Source organism: Triticum dicoccoides, chromosome 4A, assembly GCF_002162155.2.
Source record: "Triticum dicoccoides isolate Atlit2015 ecotype Zavitan chromosome 4A, WEW_v2.0, whole genome shotgun sequence".
Lineage (NCBI taxonomy): Eukaryota > Viridiplantae > Streptophyta > Magnoliopsida > Poales > Poaceae > Triticum > Triticum dicoccoides.
Genome location: NC_041386.1, coordinates 694,759,687 through 694,769,752, shown reverse-complemented (window position 1 = coordinate 694,769,752; position 10,066 = coordinate 694,759,687).

Sequence of the window (10,066 nt, the reverse complement as noted above, 5' to 3'; positions counted from 1 at the left end):
GGGCTCGGGCGGCGGCGGTGAGGGCAGGCTCGGGCTCGGGCGGTGGCGACATGAGTAGGGGAACAGGCCGGGGGGGGGTGAAAGGAGGACTTAGCCAAATTTTGAGCCGGGGGGTGGTTAAGTCGAACTAGCAGTAGCGCTCATAAGGAAAACTCGCTATAGCTAACTTATCTATAGCGCGTTTTAGTGAAAAATGCTACTGCTAATGGAAGCAGTTATTTCTTTTGTTTATCCCAATACCAGGCTTTGTCCTGAAAAAATGCCCTAAGCCTAAGCAATGTAAAAACATCAAAAATATACATTGGTCATCATTGATCTTTTTGTGTAGAATCTAAATAGTCAACATGAATCCTCACTGTACCTATATAGGTACAGGCGAGGATTCATATTGCAGCCACAAATCATACACATATAGTTCAATGAAGACCAAGTGCTCGAGATAGGTTGAGAAGTAACATATTTAAGGTGGTAAACACCTTGTTCGCTTAGTAGTATGGGACTAAACTTAATTAGTTGCGGTGATACTTAGCAGTAGCGAGTTTTGAGGAAAAACGCTGCTACTAAGTACTTTAGCTGTAGCGCGTCCCTTGGAAGGGCGCTACTACTATATCTAGCCTGGAGGCAACACCGTGGCAATTATGGTAGTAGCGCTCGTTTCACCTAGAGCGTTACTGCTACTTAGATATTAGTAGCACTCTTTTCTGAAGCTCGCTACTGCTAATTAGCAGTAGCGTCTGTTTTTAAACCACGCTGCTGCTAAGATTCTATGTATAAGGTTTTCCCTAGTAGTGACAAGGCGCCTCAAAGCAAGCATCACATGGTTTCCCCGGACAATTATTAAAGAGATGTGCCACAATGTCACATGTTGCACAAATAGGTAATTGCTTATAGATGTAGTCTAGTGTTGGAGTGGAAGAGAGGGACCAAATGGTCGCAATATGTGAAATAGAGTACCCAAACCGAAGTTGATCCAAAATGTGGTAGATCATGAAGGTTGGAATGGAATCCCAATATGATTGCTTAAAAGACTGACCTTCAAATCTCAAATTAGTCGGGGTTGATCGGTCGCTCACCAAGTCACAAGATATTGTGCCCAAACAAACTTTATCTGGTAATAAATGATGGTTCTCCTGAATTTCCACCGGCTCATTAAACTGATGAAGCTGACCAAGATCCCCAAAGGAAAGACCAGTCGCAGATTGGGAGCCATAATTACCATTAAGACCATTAAGACCATTAACTGTCTATATCAAGTTACCAAAGTTTAGATTGGTGGCCGGAATGGACGTGGTGGTCGTCGGTGGTAAGGATTCCGGCAGACCTTGACTAGCCAAAGATGGCCCGATGCCATGCGGACCATGAAGAGAATCCGAATTTAATTGGCTATGAGGGCGTAAAAATCCAGAGTAGACCTGATAGCAATAGGTGAACGTATAGCAATCTCATGTGCATTCTCATCAGAGTGCCAAAAGCTGTCAATGTGAGCAGCGCCATGATCCCTAGCTCGAAATAGCTGAAAATGACATATGAAATCCGGCCAGATGCTATCTTTGAGGTGGTATATGAAATGACCAACTTTGTTAGAAGCCACCGAGAAACGAAAGTGCCGATCACTTAGGGTTTGAACATTGAGGCCCGAAGGTAAGCCACCAATGCAACATCGTAGCGCCAAACCAACTGATTCTTCCAATAGAACGAAGGAAGCCTACGAGAAGTAGACGACCAATAAAAACTCCTTGGTCCCATGGATGGGGGAGAAATGAACCGTAGAGCCAAAACGCCGACACACCTGATCCGCGACCGCTAGGCCGGGGATGAAGTCCCAATGCAGAAGACCCTCCATTGAAGTTGTCGGCAAAGATCTCCATTAGGGTGGTGGGAGAGCAGGTGGAGAGGAGAGGAGATCCATTCGGGGGGCAAGGCGTCCCTGAGTAGCCATGCCAACAATAGTTTCACAATCCAAACGCATGTGTGGAATGATTCGCTCTTGATTGTATAGAATGCAGGAGTAGTTGCTTCACTGCAGATGGCTCCAAAATCAATCGGATGAGATATTTGGCTTCGTGTAGGGATTCTTGGCACTGTCAAAGAAGGTGTTATGTGCTCTGAAGTTGTGCACGCTGAAAGAACCCGGTGTAGTCGCAACACCTGGAAGCCTTGGCAGTCGTGGCTTGGGCTTCTGAACTTGAGGCCTCTGCTCCACATGATAGTCATATTGTGGTCCAGGAGCAGTGGGAGGAACCATGATAGGCCATTTTACTGTGACAAGCTGTCCACGGTCAAAGGCATGTTCCTTGGTGTGAGGCCTTGGAGGTGGAACGGTGGCTTCAGCATCCACATTAGATTCAGACTCCACACTGTCTTCAACCATGACTGTGTCATAGGCTTCAGTGGTGTTGTTTGTGGCAGCCTTAGTGTTTTCAACCTCCATTTGCTCAATAACTGGAGTGTCGGGCACAATCACATTCTCCTCGAGAATGACTTGATCAGTAGCAAGGGGTGTGGCAACTCTTTCCTCTTCTCTTGCTTCTTCATTATCATCATCGGCTGATGTAGCCGGAATGTCTTCAGCGACTTTAGCTTCAGACTCAGAGGCATTCGCAGTTGAGGTGGCTTCAGGAAACACTTGATGTGAAACTGAGCTTTGGTGCACTTCCCCTTCCGGAATGCTCGACATGGTAACCTGTGGCCTGGGTCCTTTGCGAAGCCTGCGAAATGCGGGTGACGCCTTTGGTGAGGGAGTGGTCTGCACCATGTAGTTATCATCGTCAAGCACCGGAGTGGTGACTTGAGGAGGTGGTGTTCTTGGTGTCTCATCATGTACTGGGGTGTCTTGTTGTGGGCGCTTGGCCCATGAGTCATCCTGAGCAATTGGCTTCAATGGACGACCAATGCTAATAATTTCACTGCTCGTTGGAGCAGGTGATGATACCGACTGGGGCTCGAGCTAAGGAAGGACTACATCATCATCAACATTGTCTTCATGACCAATGTCTTCAGCTGTGATGGGGTCAACAACTGGAACTTCTTCATCTTCTGGAGCCTCTGTGGAAGCAAGCTCATGGATCACACGACGACGCTCTTGGTTGGTTGAGGCTGGAAGAGCAACATAGATGGGTTCAACCATGAGGGGCTCAAAGGCTACAGCACGCTCTTTCTTTGAAGACTTTGTCTTCAATTTCTTTTTGGATGGGGCATCATCAGAAGTATCCTTGTGCTTGCGTTTCCTGGCTTCGGCTTCATTTGCCCTTGTTTTCTTCAGCTCTGAAGCTGCTGAGGTGACCTTAGGCTTCGAGCCTGTCATACTGGCACGAAAGACAATGCGAGGTTCTTCCTGCCTTGGTGCTTCAGTTTGGGCCGCAGCAGACTTCCTCTTTTGCTTGGCAGCCATTCGGGGGTCGATGCCAGGACGCCCAAGAGCTTTTCGCTTCTCAGCTTCATTATGTGCTTGAACACATTTCTGCGCAAAGTACTTCATGTGCTCTCATGAGCCTTTGGCTTCTTCACGTTTTCTTGTGAAACTGTTCCTTGAGATCATGTAGCATCTTCTTGAAGATCTACAGATCAGCCACACTGAGCTTGGCCATATTCTTCTTGAAATGAGCCTTCTCCTAATCAATCTTGTTCTTGATATCGACGATTTTCTGAGCCAAGGCCACTTCATTGGCAATGGCTCCGTGAAACATGACACTTATGTCCACAGGCAGCTGAAATCATCAATGATGATGCTCTGGTCATCAAACCACTCATCGATGAAGTTATTCAGAATGTCAACATCAAAGAGGGGCAGATCGTTGAAGATCTCCGCCTCCTTCTTGCTCTTGATCAGCATCTCAAGCGCTTCATCACCAAGATCTTCATCACTTGACAGATCAATGGTGTCTTCCTCGTTGCGTAGAATGGCAGCAGGAGTCAGTTCATGCCCAGAAATCTTCTTAGGCTTCTTGGTTTCCTTAGACTTCTCGGCCTTCTTGGAGACATGAGACAAATCTTCAGACTGCACACTGGGTTCAGGAGGTGCAGTGGTCAACGGCTTCACAGTCGAAGCTTTTGGTGTGGCAGAGGGCTTCGAAGCTTTTGACTTCTTTTTCTTTTGCTTCGGTGGAGCAGGCACATCTTCGGAGTCTGCATCGTCAGCTGATTGCTCCACTGTGGCCCTTTGAGCAGCAATGTGGGAGAGAAGCCCATCGAAGCTGTTGAAGGGGCCGATGACATTTGGATTGGCATCGCGAGTGCCATCCTGCCAAGGTGCAGATGAACCATGGTTGAAGTTGAGTCCAAGATCCTTCTTGTTCTTTGCAGCTGACTCCTTGGCAAACTCATAGTTGTGCTTAAATAGATTGTCTTCACGACACCATAACATGGATGATGGGTCGGCATTGTCAGGCTTCGGTCCTCGGACCATGCATGGGTAGAAGCCTTGGGCAATAGCTTCAGGCTTCGATTTTGGCTGCAGGTTCTTGTAAAGTATATCGCCCCATAGGCGCTTGATGGCGTCCTTCTCAGCATATTCGGCAGTGACGAAGTTGTACTTGAACCACTGTTCTTCCCAATATCTTCAAATCCATTGGATTCGGGTCTTGCACCTCCGGATCAGTTTTGTACATTTCATACAGACCCGGAGGCAGATCTAGAGTTGTGTTGCCTCTGCACTGTTGGGGAACGTAGCAGAAATTCAAAATTTTCCTACGTGTCACCAAGATCTATCTATGGAGAGACTAGCAACGAGGGGAAGGAGAGTGCATCTACATACCCTTGTAGATCGCTAAGCGGAAGCGTTCAAGTGAACGGGGTTGATGGAGTCGTACTCGTCGTGATTCAGATCACCGATGATCCTAGTGCCGAACGGACGGCACCTCCGCGTTCAACACACGTACAGCTCGACGATGTCTCCCACGCCTTGATCCAGCAAGGAGAGAGGGAGAGGTTGAGGAAGACTCCATCCAGCAGCAGCACAACGGCGTGGTGGTGATGGAGGAGCGTGGCTATCCTGCAGGGCTTCGCCGAGCACCTACGGGAGAGGAGATGTGTCACGGGAGGGAGAGGGAGGCAACCAAAGGCCTTAGGTATGATTGCTCCTCCTTTTCCCCACTATATATAGGGCCAAGGGAGAGGGGGAGGGCGCAGCCTTGCCCCCTCCTCCAAGGAAGGGGTGCGGCTAAGGATGGGGAGGAGTCCATCCTCCCCAAGGCACCTCGGAGGTGCCTTCCCCTTTGAGGACTCTTCCCTCCCCAAGTTTCCTTGCGCATGGGCCTCTTGGGGCTGGTGCCCTTGGCCCATGTAGGCCAAGGCGCACCCCCTACAGCCCATGTGGCCCCCCGGGGCAGGTGGCCCCACCCGGTGGGCCCCCGGGACCCTTCCGGTGGTCCCGGTACAATACCGATGACCCCGAAACTTGTCCCGATGGCCGAAACAGGACTTCCTATATATAAATCTTTACCTCCGGACCATTCCGGAACTCCTCGTGACGTCCGGGATCTCATCCGGGACTCCGAACAACATTCGGTAACCACATACAAACTTCCTTTATAACCCTAGCGTCATCGAACCTTAAGTGTGTAGACCCTACGGGTTCGGGAGACATGTAGTCATGACCGAGACATTCTCCGGTCAATAACCAACAGCGGGATCTGGATACCCATGTTGGCTCCCACATGTTCCACGATGATCTCATCGGATGAACCACGATGTCAAGGACTCAATCGATCCCGTATACAATTCCCTTTGTCTAGCGGTATGGTACTTGCCCGAGATTCGATCGTCGGTATACCGATACCTTGTTCAATCTCGTTACCGGCAAGTCTCTTTACTCGTTCCGTAACACATCATCCCGTGATCAACTCCTTGATCACATTGTGCACATTATGATGATGTCCTACCGAGTGGGCCCAGAGATACCTCTCCGTTTCCACGGAGTGACAAAATCCCAATCCCGATTCGTGCCAACCCAACAGACACTTTCAGAGATACCCGTAGTGTACCTTTATAGCCACCCAGTTACGTTGTGACGTTTGGCACACCCAAAGCACTCCTACGGTATCCGGGAGTTGCACAATCTCATGGTCTAAGGAAATGATACTTGACATTAGAAAAGCTTTAGCATACGAACTACATGATCTTGTGCTAGGCTTAGGATTGGGTCTTGTCCATCACATCATTCTCCTAATGATGTGATCCCGTTATCAATGACATCCAATGTCCATGGTCAGGAAACCGTAACCATCTATTGATTAACGAGCTAGTCAACTAGAGGCTTACTAGGGACATGGTGTTGTCTATGTATCCACACATGTATCTGAGTTTCCTATCAATACAATTCTAGCATGGATAATAAACGATTATCATGAACAAGGAAATATAATAATAATCAATTTATTATTGCCTCTAGGGCATATTTCCAACAGTCTCCCACTTGCACTAGAGTCAATAATCTAGTTCACATCGATATGTGATTAACACTCAAGGTCACATCCCCATGTGACTAACACCCAAAGAGTTCTGGGTTTGATCATGTTGCTTGTGAGAGAGGTTATAGTCAACGGGTTTGAACCTTTCAGATCCGTGTGTGCTTTACAAATCTCTATGTCATCTCCTAGATGCAGCTACCACGTTCTATTTGGAGCTATTCCAAATAACTGTTCTACTTGGAGCTATTCCAAATTGTTGCTCCATTATACGTATCCGGTATCTCTACTCAGAGCTATCCGGATAGGTGTTAAGCTTGCATCGACGTAACCCTTTACGACGAACTCTTTTACCACCTCCATGATTGAGAAAATTCCTTAGTCCACTAGTTACTAAGGATAACTTTGACCGCTGTCCTGTGATCCATTCTTGGATCACTCTTGTACCCCTTGACTGACTCATGGTAAAGCACACTTCAGGTGCGGTACACAGCATAGCATACTGTAGAGCCTATGTCTTAAGCATAGGGGACGACCTTCGTTCCTTTCTCTCTATTCTGCCATGGTCGAGCTTTAAGTCTTAACTTCATACCTTACAACTCAGGCAAGAACTCCTTCTTTGACTGATCCATCTTGAACACCTTCAAGATCACGTCAAGGCATGTGCTCATTTGAAAGTACTATTAAGCGTTTTGATCTATCCTTATAGATCTTGATGCTCAATGTTCAAGTAGCTTAATCCAGGTTTTCCATTGAAAAACACTTTCAAAATAACCCTATATGCTTTCCAGAAATTCTACATAATTTCTGATCAACAATATGTCAACAACATATACTCATCAGAAATTCTATAGTGCTCCCACTCACTTCTTTGGAAATACAAGTTTCTTATAAACTTTGTATACACCCAAAATCTTTGATCATCATCAAAGCATACATTCCAACTCCGAGATGCTCACTCCAGTCCTCAGAAGGATTGCTGGAGCTTTGCATACTTATTAGCATATTTCAGGATAGACAAAACCTTCCGGTTGTATCACATACAACCTTTCCTCAAGAATCGTCGAGGAAACAATGTTTTGACATCCTATCTGCAAGATTTCATAAATAATGCAGTAATTGCTAATATAATTCCAACAGACTCTTAGCATCGCTACGAGTGAGAAAGTCTCATCGTAGTCAACTCCTTGAACTTGTCGAAAAACATCTTAACGACAAGTCGAGCTTTCTCAATGGTGACACTTACCATCATTGTCTGTCTTCCTTTTAAAATCCATATGTACCTAACAGCCTTACGACCATCAAGTAGTTCTTCCAAAGTCTACACTTTGTTTTCATACATGGATCCTCTCTCGGGTTTTATGGCCTTGAGCCATTTATCGGAATCCGGGCCCACCATCGCTTCTCCATAGCTCGTAGGTTCATTGTTGTCTAGCAACATGACTTCCAAGACAGGATTACGTACCACTCTGAAGTAGTACGCATCCTTGTCATCCTACGAGGTTCGGTAGTGACTTGATCCGAAACTTCATGATCACTATCATAAGCTTCCACTTCAGTTGGTGTACGTGCCACAGGAACAACTTCCTGTGCCCTGCTACACACTTGTTGAAGTGACGGTTCAATAACCTCATCAAGTCTCCACCATCCTCCCACTCAACTTTTCGAGAGAAACCTTTCCTCGAGAAAGGACCCAATTCTAGAAACAATTCAAATTGCTTTCGGGTCTGAATTAGGAGGTATACCCAACTGTTTTGGGTGTCCTATGAAGATGCATTTTATCCGCTTTGGGTTCGAGCTTATCAGCCTGAAACTTTTCCACATAAGCGTCGCAGCCCCAAAATTTTAAGAAATGACAGCTTTAGGTTTCTCTAAACCATAGTTCATACGGTGTCATCTCATCGGAATTACGTGGTGCCCTATTTAAAGTGAATGTGGTTGTCTCTAATGCCTAACCCATAAACTTTTGTGGTAATTCGATAAGAGACATCATGGTATGCACCATATCCAATAGGGTGCAACAATGACGTTTGGACACACCATCACACTATGGTGTTCCAGGCTGTATCAGTTGTGAAACAATTTCCACAATGTCTTAATTCTGTGCCAAACTCGTGATTCAGATATTCATCTCTATGATCATATCATAGATCTTTTATCCTCTTGTCACGACGATCTTTCAACTTCACAATGAAATTACTTGAACCTTTCAATAATTCAGACTCGTGATTCATCAAGTAAATATACTCAACATCTACTCGAATCATCTGTGAAGTAAGAACATAACGATATTCACTGCATGCCTCAGCACTCATTGGACTGCACACATCAAAATGTGTTACTTCCAACAAGTTGCTTTCTTTTTCCATCTTACTGAAAACGAGGCTTTTCAGTCATCTTGCCCATGTGGTATGATTTGCATGTCCCAAGTGATTCAAAATCAAGTGAGTCAAAACGGTCCATTTGCATGGAGTTTCTTCATGCATATACACCAATAGACATGGTTCGCATGTCCCAAACTTTTCAAAAACGAGTGAGCCCAAAGATCCATCAATATGGAGCTTCTTCATGCGTTTTATACCGATATGACTTACGTGGCAGTGCCACAAGTAGGTGGTACTATCATTACTATCTTTTGGCATGAACATGTGTATCACTACGATCGAGATTTAATAAACCATTCATTTTAGGTGTAAGACCATTGAAGGTATTATTCAAATAAACAGAGTAACCATTATTCTCCTTAAATGAATAACCGTATTGCGATAGACGTAATCCAATCATGTCTATGCTCAACGCAAACACCAAATAACAATTATTTAGGTTTAACACCAATCTCTTTGGTAGAGGGAGCGTGCGATGCTTGATCATATCAAGCTTGGAAAAAACTTCCAACACATATCGTCAGCTCACCTTTAGCTAGTCTCCGTTTATTCTGTAGCCTTTTGTTTCGAGTTACTAACACTTAGCAACCGAACCGGTATCTAATACCCTGGTGCTACTAGGAGTACTAGCAAAGTACACATTAACACAATGTATATCCAATATACTTCTATCGACCTTGCCAGCCTTCTTATCTACCAAGTATCTAGGGTAATTCTGCTCTAGTGGTTGTTCCCCTTATTATAGAAGCACTTAGTCTCGGGTTTGGGTTTTACCTTGGGTTTCTTCACTAGAGCAGCAGCTGATTTGCCGTTTCATGAAGTATCCCTTCTTGCCCTTGCCCTTCTTGAAACTAGTGGTTTCACCAACCATCAACAATTGATGCTCCTTCTTGATTTCTACTTTCGCGGTGTCAAACATCGCGAATACCTCAAGGATCATCATATCTATCCCTGATATGTTATAGTTCATCACGAAGCTCTAACAGCTTGGTGGCAATGACTTTGGAGAACCATCACTGTCTTATCTGGAAGATCAACTCCCACTCGATTCAAATGATTGTTGTACTCAGACAATCTGAGCACAAGCTCAACAATTGAGCTTTTCTCCTTAGTTTGCAGGTTAAGAAAGTCATCGGAGGTCTTATACCTCTTGACATGGGCACGAGCCTGAAATCCCAATTTCAGCCCTCAAAACATCTCATATGTTTCGCGATGTTTCAAAAACGTCTTTGGTGCCTCAACTCTAAACCGTTTCACCGAACTATCATGTAGTTATCA